We start from the raw sequence: 20,615 nt of genomic DNA on the forward strand, positions 1-20,615 counted from the left end.
AAAAATAATAAAGAATGAAGAAAGACTACAGAACTTATGGAACACCACTAAGTAAATAATGTTTGTAATTTGAGAGTTTCAGAAGGAAAACAAAACAAAACAAAAGAGTCAAATCACATGTAAGGAAATCCTTATTAGACTGATAGCAGGTTTCTCAGTAGAAACCTTGCAATTCAGGAGAGAATGGAACATTGTATTCCGTATAGAAAATAGAAAAAATGAAGCAGAGAAACAGACAATAACAACAAAAACAAAAAGAACAAAAAGCTTCTGCCAACTAAGAATAGTATGCACAGAAAAGCTATTCAGAAATAAATGAATGACACCAATTATTTTCCACAAAAACAAAGACTAAAATAGTTAATCACCAGTAGATTGGCCTTAGAAGTAATGCCTAAGGGAGTCATGCAACTGGAAGAAAGAGATGATAACCAGCACCATGAAAATATGAGAAATTATAAAAATTCACTGGCAGAGCAGTTAGAAAGATAAAGGAATCAAACTTTATCACTATAGAAAACCACAAAACAGCTAAACGAAACAATAAGAGAGGAAGAAAAGAATAAAGGAAATATAAAGCAGCCAAAAAGCAATTAATACAATGACAGGAGTTAGTCCTTACCTATCAATATAACTTTGAATATAAATAAATAAAATCCACTAATTAAAAGGTATAGATTGGCCAAATTGATAAAAATGCAGGACCCCACTTTATTTTGTCAATAAGAAACTCACTTCACATAGAAAGGCACACACAGACTGAAAGTGAAGGTATGAAAATAAACATTCCATGCAAATGGAAAACAAAAATGAGCAGGAATAGCTATACTTATGTTCAGATAAAACAGACAATATGATCATCTCAATATATTCAGAAACAACACTTGACAAAATTCAACATCACTTCACAATAAACAGTTTCAACAAACTAGATATAGCAGAAACATACCACAACACTATAATGGCCATATTTGACAAACCCACAGCTAACGTCATAATAAGCAGGAAAAAAAATGGAAGTTTTATTATATGAACTGAAACAGGACCACAATGCTCAGTTTCACAACTCTTACTCAACATAGTACTTAAAGTTCTAGCTAGAACAATCGGACAAGAGGAAGAAAAGAGCATTCAAGTAGAAACTAAGGAGGTCTATTTGTCTGTATTTGCAGACAACATGGTCACACATGTACAAAAACCTAAAGACTTCACCAAAAAACACTTAGAACTGATACATTCATTAAAGTTGCAGAATACAAAATAAAGATTAAAACATTGGTAGCATGTTTATGTATTTACAATGAACTAGCTAAAACTGCTTCTAAACATTGAACACTATTGGTGGTAATATCAATTAATACAATAATTGTGGAAAAAATGTATGATGTTTCCTCAAACGCCTACCAAAAAAAATCCTGCCATATGTTCTAGAAATTATACTACTGGGCATAAAATCAAAGAACAAAATGGAAATGAGTACAGTGAAAAAAAACACCTGCTCTCCCATGCTTAATGTAGCAATATTGAAAATAGCCAAGGTAAGGCTAAGTGTCCATCAACAGCTAAATGTATAAAGAAAATATGGCATATATAAAAACTAGAATATTATTTATCCATAAAAGTGAATGAAATCCTGTCATTCATGGCAACATGGACAAGCCTAGAGGACATTATGTTAAGCAAAATAAGTCAGAAACAAGACAAATAAATATCACATATTATCACTAACATGGAAGTGGAAAAAGTTGATCTCATAGAAGTAGAGAGTAAAATAGTCATTACTAGAGGTTTGGAAGGGTAGTAATAGGGAGTGTTAGGGAGAAGTTGGTTAAAGAATACAGTATTACAGGAGGAATCAATATTACATAGGAGGAATCACTTTTGGTGTTCTACAGTAATATAGAATGACTATAGTTAACAATAATTTATTATGTATTTTCAAATAGAACAAAAGATTGTAAATGTCCCCAAGACAAAGAAATAATAAATGCTTGAGGTGATAAACTTATTTACTTATATTTGACTACTTCACATTATATGTATACAAATATTGCTATGTACCTCACAAATATTTATAATTTTTCTATGCCAATTAATAATAATAATTTCTAAAAGATGTGCAAGACTACGTAAGTCCTCAAGAAAAGGATAGAAACTGAGAAGAGGGCCAAGTACAATGTCTTGGTAGTTGAATGAAGAAAGTATTTCAAGAAGGAGGAAAATATCAACTGATCACATATTACTGAAAGTTTACATAGATAAAAAGTAGACCATGGAATTTGGCAAAATAAAGACTGAAAGCAACCTCAAAGAAAAAGAATGAAAAAGGAAATATGAGGAAAAGAAACACCTTTAACCAGCTACCTTATTAAAATCTATTAAAATTGGCCATGGATTATGTGCTTGTTTTAATTCATATATGATGCCTATGTTGAAAATTAGTTCCTAATATTGAAGTTTAATATACTCCTAATCATAAAAATAAATTTAATTAAACATAAGCCATAAGTAATTTGAAGTGCATAAACTTTTCATATTTAAAATTAATCTGGAGTGGGTAATTAGATTTATCTGATAAAATGTTTGATTTGATTACATCATCCATTCTCAATTTTACACATTTCTTTATAAAAGTTGATAGTTATTAGCGACTCTTGACATGCTGAGAAGATGTAGACTTTATTCCAGTGGCAATCTTTCTAAATTTCGTGATCAAAGGCTTTCTCCATTTTTTCTTTACTTTTTAAGAAGACAACTTTGGGAGGCCGAGACGGGCGGATCACAAGGTCAGGAGATCGAGACCATCCTGGCTAATCCGGTGAAACCCCGTCTCTACTAAAAAATACAAAAAACTAGCCGGGCGAGGTGGCGGGCGCCTGTAGTCCCAGCTACTCGGGAGGCTGAGGCAGGAGAATGACGTAAACCCGGGAGGCGGAGCTTGCAGTGAGCTGAGATCCGGCCACTGCACTCCAGCCTGGGCGACAGAGTGAGACTCCATCTCAAAAAAAAAAAAAAAAAGAAGACAGACATACTTTTTTCTGTTAAAGTTGAAGTAATATGAATAAATCTTAACATGCCTTGTGGAACATTATCTTAATCAAAGCAATAAAAAGGTGAAAGTTATATTTATTTAAAGTGCTTCCAATCTCTCAACGACTTAAAAAAAAAATTACAAATTAAATCACCCAGAATGTATCAAGTGTTTAAATACTCTTTCCTCTACTAATTTCTCAAAACTAATTTTTGGTACACAGTCTCATTTCTTAACCTCTTCCCTTTTAAGGACCATCCTTCAATTTTCTTGGAGAACTCATCCAATTTAAGAGTTTACATTATCCCTTTCCATATATCAAAACATATGGCTTTTTGCTTCCCCTGTGGAAATTCTTCCTGGGAATCCTATCTCTACCCCAAATTTGGGAAAAAGTAAATGTATTTTGCAAGTGGGGTTGAAATAAATCTTGGAAGCCTGAGGAAGGAATGTGGTAGACAGAAGAATTCATTGTTAAAATGTTTATATCCTAGTCCTTGGAACCTGTGAAAATGTTAACTTACATGGCAAAGGAAACTTTGTATATGTGATCAAGTTAAAGATCATGAAATATAAAATTTTCATGAAGAATTCATTGTTAAAATGTTTATATCCTAGTCCTTGGAACCTGTGAAAATGTTAACTTACATGGCAAAGGAAACTTTGTATATGTGATCAAGTTAAAGATCATGAAATATAAAATTTTCATGGATTATTTGGATGATACAATGTAATCGCATGGGTCCTTATAAGAGGAAGCCTGGAACATCAGAATCAAAAAAGGAGATATTTTGACAGAAGCAGAGATCAGAGAGAAACTGAAATCTGAAGATATTATGTGCTGGTTTTGAAAATGTAAGAGGCCATAAGCCAAGAAATACAGGTTGCCTTTAACAACTAAAAAAGGCAAAGAAATGGATTCTCTCTGCAACCTAGTATCTCCAGAAGGACTGTAACCCTGACAACAAATTGACTTCAGGATTTGACCTCCAGAACTATAATACAATAATACTTTTGTATTGTCATAGCCATTAAATTTCTGGTAATTTGTTATAGCAACATTATGAGACTATTACAGTGATATAACATATGTAAGTTTACAATCACGTAATTATGAATTTCTCATTAAATAATTAAGTAAACCACTATTTAATTTGCTACTGCAACGTAAGCACATACTAACATCTTCCAAAAGCAAGTTAACTCTATCCATTAATTTATATACTCATATATTAGTAAAACTAACACCAGACAATTTGCTTCAGTCTAATACACAATGGGAGATGAGCTTTTATCTGATCATTGACTCTAGCAAAGCAGAAAAATATTATGTTAAACACATGTTAACTTCCTTGGTTCACATGTAAACAAAAATACATTTTAGGAATCACTTGATGATTATTATTTTTTTGTGCATTTAAAATTCTGTAGCACTTATTGGTGACATTTATTTGTTTAGGATATAAAGATTATACCACCAATGTGACATTTTAATTGTGTATTTTTGTATAGCAGCTTTAGTATAAAACAATAATTCTATTTTAAATAAAGCAATATAAGCATTTAGAAACAAAGAAAACCAAAAGCCAAGATATATTAAAAATTTTTTGATTAACTTTTAAAATAAAATACCAACATTCACATCAGTTGGCAAATTGACCAGAGTGTTTTAATAGCAATATCTAATGTTGAAAATGTTTGAGGAACATAGTTACATTCCTTTACTCATATTTCTGTTTAAAATAATTGATAAAGTTTTTCTAGTAAGCAATTTAAATATATTTATAAAGGCCTCTTAAATAGTTTTTATTTTTAGTTTTAATGACTTAGCTGAATTATTTAAAATATGCAAAAATATTGATGTAAAACATCCTAATTACAATTTTATTAAAACAGTAATTGGAAGATAGTCAAAATAGCATTAGTTAAACTGGACATAAAATATTCATAACAGATATTTTTTACTTGTAAAATCTAAGTTCTTGAAAAATAAATAATGATAGGAAAATAATATGTCACAGAAATGTATAAAGTTTAAAATATGACTGATATTAAATATACTTCAAACCATTTAACATTTCATATCAATTAACATTAAGCTAATATTAATAGCTAACTTTTATTATAATATTAAATTAACATTAATTATAGCTAACATTTAATATGAGGGGACTTCAAAAAGTCCATGGAAAATAAAATTAAAAGATAAAAATAAAAAAAAACCTTTATTTCTCAACATATACTTCATCAAGTTTAAGTTACTTTTGTACCATAACGATAGCAGCCATTTAGTTCATCCCTAAATAATTGAGGTCTCAGGAATTTAAATACATCAGTGCAATTTTTTTTTACCTTATTAATTAAAATGTTGCCTTTTACTGATATTTTTAAGACTCTGAAAAAAAAGAAGTTAGGAGGAGTCAAATTAGGACTCTAAGGTGTATGCATAACGGTTTCTCACCAAAACTGTCACAAAATTGCTCTCATTTGAAGAGAGGTATAAGCCGAAGCACAGCTGTGGTGGAAAAGAACTCTCTGGTGAAGCTTTCCTGGGCAATTTTCTGTTAAAACTTTGACTAAGGATTCAAAACACACTCATAATAAGTAGCTGTTATTGTTATTTAGCCCTACAGAAAGTCAGCAAGCAAAGAGCCTTAAACATTCCAAAAAACTGTGGTCATGATCTTGCCTCTTGACTTGTTATCTTTTGCTTTGACAGGATCAAATCCACCCTGTTGGCAGCCATTGCTTTCTTTGTGCTTTGCCTTCACAATCACACTGGCAAAGCTATGTTCCATCTCTTGTTAAAATCATTCAAATAAATACTTCCGGATCTTGACCACACTTGTTTAAAATTTCCATTGAAAGCTCTTTTATCTGTGGCTGGTTTGAGGACGGTTTTGGCACCCTTCCGCTGGAAGGTTTGGTCAACTTTAATTCTTCAATCAGAATTCTGTAAGCTGGACCAATTGAGATGTTTACAGCTTTTGGCTATTGTTTCTGCTATTTATTATCATTCCTCTTCAATTAGGGCACAAACAAGATACATTTATTTCCTTGCAAATTGATGCAGATGGTCTGCCACTGTGGGCTTCATCTTCAGCATCATCTTGTCCCTTCTTAAAATGAGTTATCCATTTGTAAACTAATAATTTATTTGGGGGATTTTATTAATAAACTTTTTATAAAACATCAGTGATTTTACTGTTATTCTACCCAATCTTCATATAAATTTCATATTTGTTCTTGTTTTAATTTTAGCAGAATTCATGTCGACCTGACAGGAGTTCTTTTCAAGCTGCTGTCTTATCATTCTTAGTGTCTCAATCTAGATTCAGTTCAGACATATTTTAATAAATTAGTATGAACTTGGTACAAGAAAATGTTGAAATCCATCCACAGATTTGTTTTTCATAATAAACACCTTGCATGAACTTTGTGAATTTTCTTTGTATTATAAATTATTATTTAATTTACATAGATACAATTAATGTAATAACTGTACTGAACTAGAGCTATAGTCTTAGACCTTAGGCCAACCTAATAATCACTTTCTAATAGTCACCAAGGGACCTTCTTGGAAGCTCTAATTTGGAAGCTCTAAAGAATCAGTCACTCTTCTTGGAAGCGACTAGTTTATTTTCAGTCGGTGTTAATATGCTCTCCCTTTTTTGACAGGTTACCAAAAAGTAGCAACCTGTAGTACCATACGAGAAAGATTAACTAAAATGAGATTTATTATTCTTACTTATTCAAATGTTTAATTACCACAGATCAAGAAATTTTTTTTCCACAGAAAGTTATGATGTAGTTTGGATGTTTGTCCCTACCAAATCTCTTGTTAAAATACAGTCCTCAATGTTGAAAGTGGTGCCTGGTGGAAGGTGATTAGATCAGAGGGGCAGATCCTTCACTAATGGCTTAGCACCATCCTCTTGGTGATAAGTGAGTTCTAACTCAATTAGTTCACAATAGATCTGGTTGTTTAAATGAGTCTGAGACATCTCCTTTCTCTCTCTTGCTCTCTCATTCACCTTCTGGGGTTCATGTTATTCATGCTTCACCTTCTGTCATGAGTAAAATTTCCCTGAGGTCTCAGCAGAAGCTGAGCAGATGCTGGCACTATGCTTCCTATATAGTCTGCAGAACCATAAGCCAATTAAATCTCTTTTCTTTTAAATTACCCAGCCACAGGTATTTCTTTATCGTAATGCAAAAATAGAGTAAGATAGGCTACTTGCCTTGCGCTTTCTGATTGCATCATACAGCCTATATGTGATCACTCAGGAAATCAGATACATTCCTTCTCCTTGTGGGATTTTATCTCTGTGAAAGTGTGCATCCATGACAAATAAATATATGCAAGATTTCTGCTTCTCTTATATTATATATTTAGCAAGTGATATATGTATACATGTTTGAATTTATTAGCATCTATCTGCCCTTAAAAAGGACTTAAAGTTTCTCAATAGTTACCATAACTCTTCTCACACAACAGTCAGTGAATACACAATTTAGACATTCTTCTGAGTTTTGGATAGGGATTTTAAATTTAATATATTTAGTATTGAATCTTCTTACCCACCACCTCTCTTCACGTAATATGTAAGGCCTTTTCTTAATTGTTTATCAGGTTCATCCTTTGACCCTAGTGTTTTATGCTAAATTTATCAGTCCTGCCAAAATACTTGTAATTTCTTAAGTGAGCTATGGTGTCTTGTTCATACCCTTTGTAAATGTTGTTACTGTACCAGCAATTCATTCTTCCACCAATTATTAAGAAACTATTAGGTGTCCTGTTTTTTGGTAGGTAATGGGAAGACTAACTCCTATATGTGTCAATAAGACTTTTTTATTCTTTCAAAATGTAGCTTAATTGTTAACTCCACCAGAAAAATAATTTCTTCTACTACTGTTCTTACCAATTTGTTTGTTTGTTTTGTTTCTCTGAACTCCCACATATCCATATCCTGGGAATATCTCTACCACAATAGTTATCATATTGTTTTGTAATATTTGTTGTTTGTTCTTCTTCAATTTGAATAAATTTTTACAATTAAATCTATTTCTCCACCCAGGTCTAATTCTTGAGCTTATTAAATAAAATTAATCTTGAGATTCATTCACACAATTAAACAATCATAAAATCAAGGCATTAAAAACAAATAATGTAAATGCAGCATTTTGGAAGTGCATATTGATTACTTTTATATGATCATTTTATATTTTCAAAAAATTTTATCTCTACTTTTTTTAATTAAATCACTACATTTTACCAATGTACTCAGTCCTTTCACGTAGGTACTCCCGCAGATTGAGGATGTACCTTGATAATTTGTTTTAAATTAAGATCTCAACTTTGTTTGCATGTTTGTTTGTTTTTGTGCCCATATATGATATATTTAATTATTTCTGGAGTGTCAGTGTCATGGTCATGACTTTGGCCATGGAATTTCTCTATCATTAATTCAAAGCCATAATAAAATATTATAAATGAATTTTTAGATAACCAATTTTAAAACCTTAATGATGCCATTTTAAAAAATGTCACTTATGTATAATGCATGGTTTAATAGCTCTGTAGTGGATAGAGATATAGGAAAAAAACTGTGTATGGCTGTGCTGTTACCTATATTATATTATAAAAAGATCCTTTCCTGACTAATAAATGGAAAATTACATTTTAGTAGCAGTACATGCCAATCTAATGTACTTTCAAAGTATCCCTTCATGACCACAAAATTGAGGGAAACAGCATATTTTAAAACTTGGCTCATGATGGCAGCTCTTCACTAAAAGCTAATTATTCTGGAATATTCTGGTACTAAAATGAATCACAACTGCTCCTCATCCACTGGAGTCTCATGAAACACTTTCAAGGCAGAAATGCAGTTTAGTTGAAATAATCAAAGGAATAAATGCTCCCCCTGAACCCAGTTTAACAAATATCGTGGTTGCCATCATGCTTATGATGCTGCTTTGCTCTGTAAATTTTCTCTTAAAATTTGCAGAGTGTTTGGAATCAAACATGGTTGGTTTTATTAAACTAGAAATGCAACATTAAAGATTTCAAATGAATTTATACCACAGCATTGTTTTTCAATGATGCTCAAAAAAATTATCACAAATTATCAGGTCAACAATATTAACTTATTATTTCTTATATTTTATGTTTCATTTTTATCTTTTGTACTGCTTGAGAGTCATACTGAAGTGCCCATGTTGATTACACCACTGTTTAATTGTAGTTAGATTTTGTTGCTTCCTAGAAGCTTTACAATTTTTTTTTTCAGAATTATCGATTGGTAGGGATGACTTTTTATATAATTATATTTTTTATTTTAACGTATTCAAATATATTTAAAAGCAAATAATGTTCCAAGTTTTCTTTCTTTTTTTAAACTCATCATTTTTCGTGACACATTTTTTAGGGAAATTACATGTTAGGAACGTATACTGATGTATATTGACATCCTGTTTAGGTGCTCTATATGCATTATTCCAATCTACCCTTAAAATCAGTACAGTAGATATTGGGTTGTAAGTTTGTATGAAAAACATGACATTTAAAATCTTGGCGTTACACTATGATAGGAGAAAACAAAGTAAAGATCTAAACACAACTTTGAGTACTTGATCATCTCAATAAATGCATTTGGAACATTTAGAATTGTTATTAGTGACATTATTTTGAAAGCCCCCTTCTTAAGAATAGAAAGCAAAAGTTGTGTTCCCTAGACTGAATTTGACATTCTTATTATTTTTTTTCAGTAACTTCAATTAGATGCCTTCAGCAAAATAAGAAGATATCTCATTATGTTTTACATTTCAAGCTTTTCTTGAAAAGGCAATGTGTGGCAATACAAGGCAACAACAGAGTCATTACCTCTGACAATATATATGGTCTGCAATTTCCCCATTCCAGCAAGCACTTGTTCACCTCACTTATTTCCCTCCATGTGTCTTGTAAGCATCTCCTTGTGTTAACATCCATTGCTTCTTCCAGAAATCATTCACCTTATATCCACCAGATGGCAGGTTATGCTTACTTAGGTATGTAGAAAAAGGGAGATAAATTGGATAAAGTTTATGACTTTAAAATTTAAATTCAAAATTGAATAACTCAATTTGGCTGCATTTCGGCATTATTCTCATATTCCATGTTTTGTTATACAGTGTTGGAAGACAATCAATTCTAATTTTGTTTCCATTGTGGTCATAAACTGAAACTATTTGGAAAAAACAGACAGAAATTTAAAAAAGAAGAAAGAAGAAAGAAGAAAGAAGAAAGAAGAAAGAAAGAAAGAAAGAAGAAGAAGAAGAAGAAGAAGAAGAAGAAGAAGAAGAAGAAGAAGAAGAAGAAGAAGAAGAAGAAGAAGAAGAAGAAGAAGAAGAGTAGTAGGAGGAGGAGGAGGAGGAGGAGAAGAAGAAGAAGAAGAGGAAGAAGAAGAAGAAGAAGAAGAAGAAGAAGAAGAAGAAGAAGAAGAAGAAGAAGAAGAAGAAGAAGAAGAAGAAGAAGAAGAAGAAGAAGAAGAAGAAGAAGAAGAAAGCATAAAGGAAATAGAGACAGAAGAGAAGCAAGAAAGAGAGACAGACATAGAAAGAAGATAGCTTGAAAATGCTTTCATATTTATAGTTCTCTCAAAGGCTACAACACTTCTTTTTCTGTTGCTTGATGATTTGGGACAATGAACCACAAGTTATTTATTTATTTATTTTTTAAATTTATTAACAAATAAAAACATTGAAAAGCATAGGAAAATATGGGGCTGGCATATGTAGTTATTAGGGGTCCAAAGTTGAAGGCTGTTTAAACTATAGTGACCTCACCATTGCATCAGTATTGTAAGTTCAGTTAATCAATTATATTTTATACATTAATACTATATTCAGTAACTGAAATGAAGTAGAGAATCATTGTCAACTATGAATTAAAAGTCTAATTACTAAATAATACATTAATGAGCATAATGGCTAATTCTGATTACTATTTTTAAGGAACTTTTCTTGGTATGTTCTATGTTTTGATTAATTGACTCTTTATAAAATTATGCATGATTAATTATATTATTTTCTCCACTTTAAGTTGAGAAAATTAAATACAAATATGTTAAGTAGAAACCAGGGATAAGTCCACAGGTTTCTAAGGTAGGAAATAGCAGAGCTGGCTTAATACTCTGTAGCTCAAGAGCTCCTGATTCTAATTATTATTCTGCTACTTATTCTGAATCACTTCATCTTCAAAATGAACTACATTTCTTAATGGATAGAAATAAAGACTGAAATTAGCATCCACCAAAATCGTAATGTTGATACTCTATGGTTTGTGGGACTATAAATTACTTTATTTGTGCCTGTGTGTGCCTGTGCGTGTGTATGTGTCTGTTTGAGATTTTCAAAATTTGTAAAATAAATTGTTATTTTGGGAGTTAAAATATTGAAGCATAAGTTATCAAAACAGGTTTACTGAAAATGTTATTACAGTTATAACAGCTTATTATATCATTATATCTGTTAAATATAAACATGACTGAAAGAAATTATCAAATCTTTAAAATAGTCTTGTAGTATGCTGTATTTGGAAAGGAAGTAAGATTTTTATTAATATTGGCATGTCCCATAAATGTTTATTCAATATGTAAATAAGTAAATAATAATTAAATAATTAAAGGCACTTTAGTGTTTCATTATTATTTGTAAACACAAAGAGAAAAGAAACAGAAAGAAAACTGACATCACTAACAATTTAATTAATATATTATGTAGCACATACAGTATAATTGTATTTTCTATAATTTTATATTTATTTAAAAGTATAACTCTAGTTTTGATGACTGATAACATCAGATGTTGAGATAAATAAAAATAGCCTCTGCTCTTATTTATTTATCTGAAAACTAGTACGTTTGATATAGATTGCATGTTGTCCCTCCCCTCATCTCATGTCAAAATGTAATCTCCAATGCTGCAGATGGGGCCTGGGTGGGAGGTCATTGGATCATGGGGGAAGAATTCTCATGAATGGTTTAGTATCATCCCCTGGTACTGTCCTCATGATCGTGAGTTATCTGAAATCTGTTTATTTTAAAGTATGTGCCCCCACTCCTTCCCATCACTCTCTTGCTTCTACTCTGGCCATGTGAAATGCCTGCTTTCCCTTCAGTCTTCTGCCATGATTGTAAGTTTCCCAAGGCTGCTCCAAAAGCTGACGAGACACCAGCATTATGTTTCCTTTATAGCCTGCAGAACTAGGAGCCAGTTAAACCTCTACCCAGTGTCAGGTATGCCTTTATCACAATGCAAGAACAGCCTAACATAGAAAATTGGTACCACGGAATGGGTCATTGTTATAAAGATACCTGAAAATGTGGAAGCAGCTCTGAAAGTCAGTATCAAGAAGAGATTGGAAGAGTGTGAAGGGCCCAGATAAGACAGGAAGATGAAATAATGTTTGAAACTTCCTAGAGACAGGTTAAATTATTGTGACCAAAATGATGATAATGATAGGAACAGTAAAATCTAGTCTGATGAAGTCTCAGATGAAAATGAGGAATGTATTGGGAACTGGAACAAATGTCACATGTATAATACCTTAGCCAAGAGCTTGGATGGACTGTGTCCATGCCATAGGGCTATGTGGAAATTTTCACTTGAGAGTGATAATTTAGAGTATCTGGCAGAAGAAATTTTTAAGCTGCAAAACATTCGAGATGTGGCTTGGCAGCTTCTAACAACCTACACATATAAGGGAGAAAACAAATTACTTAAAGCTGGAGTTTATATTTAAAAGGGAAGCAGAACATAAAAGTTGAACAATTTGCTGGCTGGTTATGTGGTTAAATAAAAAAAAAGAATTCAACAGGGCTGTTGAACAACTTGCTAAAGAAATTTGCATAAAAATAAGAAGACAAGTGTTAATAGCTGAGACAATGTGAAAACTGCCTTAAAGGTTGTTTTCAGAGATTTAAGAGGCAGCTCCTCTCATCACAGATCCTGAGGCCTATGAGGACACAATGGTCTCCTGGGCTGGGCCCAAGGTCCTGCTGCCCAGTGCAGTCTGGGATCATGGCTCCCTGCATCCCTACCTTCCAGCTTCAGCTGTGGCTCAAAGGGCCCAGGCACAGCTTGAAGCACAGCTCCAGACGGTGGAAACCATAAGCCTTGGCAGCTTCTACAAGGTGTGGTGCTAAGTCTGTATGTGCACAGAGTGCAAGAGTGAATGAATCTTGGCAGCGTCCGCGTAGATTTGAGAGGATGCATCAAAAAGCCTGGGTGTCCAGGCAGAAACCTGTTTCAGGGGTGGAGTCCTCAAGGAAACCTCCGCTAGGGCAGTGTATAAGAAAAACATAGGGTTAGAGCCCCCATACAGAGTCTCCACTGGCGCACTGCCTGGTGGAGCTGTGAGAAGAGGGCCACTGTCCTCCAGACCCATTAATGGTAGATAGATACACTAGCAGCTTGCACTTTTAGTGTTGAAAAGCCACAGACACTCAAGAACATTTAAGAGCAGCCTCCAGGGTGGAATCCTTCAAAGCCACAGGGACAGAGGTGCAAAAGCCTTAGGAGCCCACCCCTTGAAGCAGTGTGCCCTGGATGTGGAACATGGAGTCAAAGGAGATTATTTTGGAGCCTTAAGATTGCATGGGTGCCCTGATAGTTTACTGAATTGCATGGGAGCCTGTACCCCCTTTCTTTTGGTCATTTTCTCTTATTTGGAATACGGATGTTTACCCAGTGCCTATATACCCCTTGTATCTTGGAACTTTTTCTTTTTCTTTTCTCCTTTTTTTTTTTTTTTTTTTTTTTTAACAGGCTCATGGGTGGAAGAGACATGTGATTTGGGAGGGGTCAGGGAAGGAATGATATACTTAGGACAACATCCCTGCCCAAATCTGATGTCAAAATGTATTCCCCAATGTTAGAGTTAGGGTCTGGTGAGAAGTAATTGAATCATGAGGGCAGATTTCACATGAAGGTTTTAGTATCATCCTCTTGGTGCTGTCATCACGATAGTGAATGTGTTCTCTGAGATTTGGTCAATTTAATGTGTATAGCACCTCTTACACCACTCTCTTGCTCCTGCTCTGACCATGTAAAGTGCCTGCTTCCCCTTTGCCCTTTGCCATGATTGTAAGTTTTCTGAGGCTTTTTCACTAGCCAAGCCCATGCCACCATCATGCTTCCTGTAACAGCCTGCACAACCATGAGTCAATTAGCTTCTTTCTTTTTAAATTATGCAATCTCAGGTATTTCTTTATAGCAATGCAAGAATGGCCTAACATAAATTTGGAAAGAATATTGAACTAATAGTCTAAGGTTTATATTGACATTCAATTGTTTTGAAAATTTACACCAATACTTCTGAATCTCAGTTTAATTATCCTCATTGCATTGCATTAAATGTGATACTGCTTGAAAGTCAAATCCTTCTCTAAGCTCTAGATTACAATTAAAGTATAAATTGCATTACTGCCGTAATAAAACTGTTTTCATAAAAAGTTAAATTGACCAGCTTTGATTTATCTTTCTTGCTCTTAAAGAGAGATGGAGATTAGGCATAATAGTATCTTATATTGTTCTAGGCTAATTACATTTACTATTTTTCAAAGAGCAGATATTGTTCAACTGCTATTTTAGCTAAGTTTAATTTTTGTATTAAAAATATATACATATTGAGATTACTTGGACACAGGAAGGGGAACATCACACACCAGGGCCTATTGTGGGGAGGTGGGAGGGAGGAGGGATAGCATTAGGAGATATACCTAATGTAAATGACAAGTTAATGGGTGCAGCACACCAACATGGCACATGCGTACATATGTAACAAACCTGCATGTTGTGCACATGTACCCTAGAACTTAAAGTATAATAATAATAATACATAAATAAACAAAAAATAAAATAAAAATATATACATATATATGAACGGACTAATTTTCTTTCTCCTACCTTGCTTGTCATTAAATCAGATTTATTACATTCAAATCCACAGTTTGCATAATTGATCCTCTTGTATTCCTACATTTAACAAAGAAAATATATCTTTCAGAGTTTTACAACAGTTAAATGTTTATGAACACACTCCGTTGTCTTAATAATACTTGATTATTTCAATCATGCACATCATAGATTATGAAAATGTCTAAAGCAATTGAAATCATAATTTAAATAAAATACTATTTTTTGCTCTAAAATATTGTTTAAATAAAATTGTATTAAAATAGGCTCACAAATTTACTCTGGAATCAAGGCTTGTGAGATAGAAACATTGTTCAGTCAGTTATTTTTCCATTTAGAAATAACTGAGCTCTTTATATTTTAGTTTTTCTGTTAATTATACATGCAATATGTAGATCATGCTTATATGACAGTAATAATTTTAATAATTCTTAGAAACATAATTCATGCTACTAATCCTAGCTTTTGTGCTATTTAAAACATTTAATTTACTTTTCTTTTTGGGAGTACTTCTGCCAGGCTGAGTCAATTTATCTAAATTAAATTTAATACACTTGTAATATTCACACCTTTAAAATTCATATTAGTATGATGTACTCGAATTTCTTCTACTTGGAGAAATTACAGATTTAATCTTGTAAATTTAAACTTGAAATTGATATCAAGGTGCCCAGTCATATTTGAGACAGCCCATTTGAGAAATGTAATAAATAATTTATAGCTATTAATGTATCAGAAACATTGTGGTTCACTGAACAAAGTACAAAATTGGTGAAATGAAAAAGAAGATCTACATCTTTATTCTTTAAGCACATGATAAGCAACAGAAATGAATTTTCTCAAACATTTCAGTTTCTTTTTGTTCTTCTAGTGACATGTAGAATATTTCGTGAGACAGAGAGCTGGTTTACATTTACTATTGAAGAGTAAACTTCTTCAACTTTATTATTTAATCCACCACAGGTCATTAAATAGGCTCTAAATTATCGATGATTTCTTGAATTACTATAAAAGGCATATCTATCGAGGCCTCTTATTTAAAAATAATATTTATTTTAAAAAATTACCAAGAACTGTAATGGGATTTATTTACCTGCTATTTTAACATTAGAAACCTCATTACATTAAAACCTTAAAAAGGTTTCATTACTAAATAGTTTTCCCTAATTTATTTATCACATCATAAAAGAAATGCCAACATATTTATATGTCACTTAATGTAAAAGAGAGACATCTGAAGAAATGGAAGTACCTTTTTTAAAAACAAAAGCTAAATTTTATTAACTGATTATGTATCTTGGGGCTCTTTGAAGTTGTTCATCTCGATTGTAAAGTCATATGAGTCTCATAACTTTATGGAATAGTTACTGTTATTATATTTATTTTACAGAAGATAAAACTGAGATTAGAAGCATTAGGTAAATTGCACAGCTAGTAATTATCAGGGCAATAATACACATGAAAGCATTATAATTCCAGAATCTTTGGTTTTAGGTACAATGCTTCCTTGCAAAATCCCTTTAAATTATTGAAAACAAATGCTCTGAATAATGGATAGGAATGATGTACTAAATCCCACTCCCAAGTACAAATCTCTGAAATCCTCCAATACTGAAGAAAAAATAAAAGAAAAAAACACTTAAAGCATGGGATTGGGTAGTAGAACACTGGAAAGCAAAAGTTGTTAGGGCAATGGTGGATCTAAAAATTATATTTCAGACCCAGACTCACTTGGGCAAGGGGCACATTCACAGTTTTTGACACTGAGGTGGAATTCAGAATAAACCAATTGATGCAAACCAGAGTCATGAAAGCCTACTATATTAGTTTCCTAGGTACGTCATTAAAAGTACCACAAAGAGGGTAGCTTAAAATGGTAGAAATTCATCATGTCACAGTTATGGACATTAGAAGTTCAAAATAAAGCTGACATTAGGTCAATCCTCTTTCTGAAGGCTCTAAACATTTGTTTTTTGCCTCTTCCTATCTTGTGGTAGTTGCCAGTAGTCCTTATTGCTCCTTGGCATGTAGACACATCACTCCAATCTCTGCCTCCTTGGACACATGGCATTCTCCGTGTATGTTGTTTCTCTATATTTCTTTCTAATGAGAACACCAGTCATTGGATTTAGGGGCTTACCCTAATCTAATATCACCTCATTTTAGGACCCTATTTTCCAACTAGGTCATAGTCACAAGTACTAGAAGTAAGGATTTATGCATATCTTCTTGGGAGATGCAATTCGACACACAACACCTACCACTTTTCTATAATGTACAGTATATATATGGAGAAAATTGGATTTTGTATTAAAGAGGAGTAAATGAATATATATCACTGAAGACACTGAATATTTATAAGACCTATAGCTATAGTGAATATAAGACAAATATTATAGTTAATTTGTTATTTGGAGAGTGTAATTTAATTAAACTATAATAATATAGAAATATTCATTAATAATTCATTAATTCATTATAATATGTATATTATTATACATATATAATTAATATTGTATATAATAATATACTAATATAATATAATATATAATATGATAGTATTAATTCATTATATGTATTATGCATACATATTATACATAAATATTATGTATATTAAATATTATGTATACATAAATATTATGTATTTATGACAATCATGCATAAACTATTCCAACTTATTGCTCAGTAGGTGGGTTTTTCTAGAGAATAAATCATTCAATTTGGATAGTACTACAAATTCTTAATTCTCTATTTGGATAGTACTACAAATTGAAAGTAATTATTAACAATACTTGGAATATTAGTAAATTCAGCCAGTAAACACTAAAATAACTATTTACAAAGCTTGGGATATTAGCAAATTTGTCTGGTAAATTCATTCTTATGTTAAACAAAGAATTATTTAATGTCTCATCTACTTTCTTTAAACATTCCCATCCCCGCCTTATGTCAGATAATAATATTCTCTCAAGAATCATCATTATAGACTCTTTCTTCAAATACCTGGTAATCCTTGGTTACCTAATCACACTTAAGAGTAAAGCACTGAAAAACTGATTATAAATTCTAGATTCTGAGAGGCACTTGGTTGTATGTTAGACTTTACCGTTTTTTGACCAGGTCTAGTCATTTCATTGGAGAAATTCTTAATGTTAGTATTTATAGGTCTTTATTTTGAGCTGGTCAGTTACTTCAGGAAAGAAGCTTTCAATCTCCATCCTGAGGAAGCAGCAGCCATCAAAAATCCAGGTAGCATTCTCAGTGTTAAATGTAGTCGGAGGACTCATTGGAAATAAACCTTTAGTTAGGCCGGGCGCGGTGGCTCAAGCCTGTAATCCCAGCACTTTGGGAGGCCGAGGCGGGCGGATCACAAGGTCAGGAGATCGAGACCACAGTGAAACCCCGTCTCTACTAAAAATACAAAAAATTAGCCGGGCGCGGTGGCGGGCACCTGTAGTCCCAGCTACTCAGGAGGCTGAGGCAGGAGAATGGCGGGAACCCGGGAGGCGGAGCTTGCAGTGAGCCGAGATCGCGCCACTGCACTCCAGGCTGGGCAACAGCGTGAGACTCCATCTCAAAAAAAAAAAAAAAAAAACCTTTAGTTAATTCTTCAGTTTTCAATATGGGACCCTAACCATCAGCTAGGCAGATATTGCCTGAATCTAAGAGGTCTCTTATGCACGCTTCCAGACAATATATTTACTATCTTCTTCCAGGAGGAGGAAAGGGTGTCACCTCCAGTTGTGGTAATGGATCTATATTTAAATTCTTCGTTTATAAAGACTTTTAACAAATCTGCACCCAAACTCTCATCTTCAGAAAGACCTAGTATTTTTAATCCTCAGTACTCTGGTACAGATTGACTTGCCTCTTGGCTTCTAGATCTGCAGATTGTAAGCTGTCAGCTTATTCTTGCCTGCTATTTTGTGCCTCTATACATCATTCAGAGATCTTTCTTTCTGATATCTTTCCTTTACTAACCTCTTTGTGTTTGCACATTCATGTTTTTCTCTCTGTGATACCATTTCTTTATTGTTCAGAATACTCTGTTTGTGAACACAAATATTCATTCAAATATTGTAACTAATTTTTGTGGATAAAGTAAAAATATAAAATAGTGTTCATTGACAGTCCAAATTTAGTTTAGATTAATTGTAAAACCACCAATAATATAAATAGGTAGATTAGGTTTTAGAAGGAAATACATCATCTAACGCTGCTGTAATTTGCTGATATAATTTTCTACAACTCGCTTTTTCATCTTCCTAGAACATATTTCCTCAGATGTTTATAAGATCTATTTTTTCAGTTCTTTTAGATTTCTAATTGAAGTCACCTAATGAATGAGAACTTACCTGACCACCCTATATAAAATAGACACCTTCACCCAACAGAAACAAACCAGCCTTATTTTCCAACATCATACTTGTTCTTCAGGGTATACTGCCTATTTACATGATTCTTGTTTTTTTCATCACTGATATATAAACATCATGAAATGGATTTTAGTTTAGTTTTGTTTTTCCTTGATGTAACCCCAGTAATTGGAAGGTTGCAGCTCTGCTAAATCCACGGTAAACATGAGATGACTCAATAAGTAAATCATACCATCTTATGAATTTAAGTTGATGTTTGGGATACCAGGACCTAGGAGGCCTTACAGAAAAATAATACTCTTTTATTGTAGGCAGTTAAAAAAATAATAAAGTGTCAACATTTGTGTTATTTTTATGCTCCAATATCTATAATTGTCAAATTTTTTAGTGTAATAAATAGAAATGAGACTTTCTCATTCATTTCTAATGAAATGATTTTTTTCTTCTTTTAAAATAATTAATTTGATATCCATTTTGGATTAAAATGTTATAAGAGTTGTACAAATGTTCTAACTCAGTCAGTAAAAATAATTGTCTAAAATGGTATGTAAACTAATTTACAACCAAGGTTTTAATACAGAAGTCTATATAAAATATAATACAAGATATGTGAAAATCAAGTTTTACACAAATGTAAAAGCATATAACACTTCTTAGATTAAAATATTCAAATATAAGGATAAGCACTTAAAATAATTGCATTTGAAAATTTGTTGAAAGTCCTAATGCCAGAGATGTGTAACAAAATGTAGGAAGGTAAGGAAAATAGAGGAAGTGTTCTATTCTGACACTTTCTGGATTGGATTGAGTAGCTTTAATAATTTTGCCTTGCTCTTGGGCATTATATATGAGGAAGTTGGCTAGAAGAACAATGTCAATTTATGCTAAAGTGATGGAGTTAATGATATGAAAATAATCTTACCTATCATATATTCAGAAATAGTATTTTAGCTACATTCTAATAATAATATAGTTAAAATTATAAAAATGCAATAAGTAATTACTTTGTTTAGTGTGTTCATATCTGTTCAGTGCTTTGCTTATGCAGTGTCCTAGTGAGAAGCACACAATTATTATTCCCATTCTTTTTAAATGAGGAAATTGATAATAACAGAATTCACACAAATATAAAGTGGGGGAGCATGGATGCCCTCAGTAAATATATGGCTTCTGGGTTCCACTTTTTTTTCAGTAGACTTTTGTTGTGAGTTATCATAATAATTCCAAATGAATCATGCAAGTCTCTT

The sequence above is a fragment of the Macaca fascicularis genome, chromosome 5, assembly GCF_037993035.2.
Source record: "Macaca fascicularis isolate 582-1 chromosome 5, T2T-MFA8v1.1".
NCBI classification, from domain to species: domain Eukaryota; kingdom Metazoa; phylum Chordata; class Mammalia; order Primates; family Cercopithecidae; genus Macaca; species Macaca fascicularis.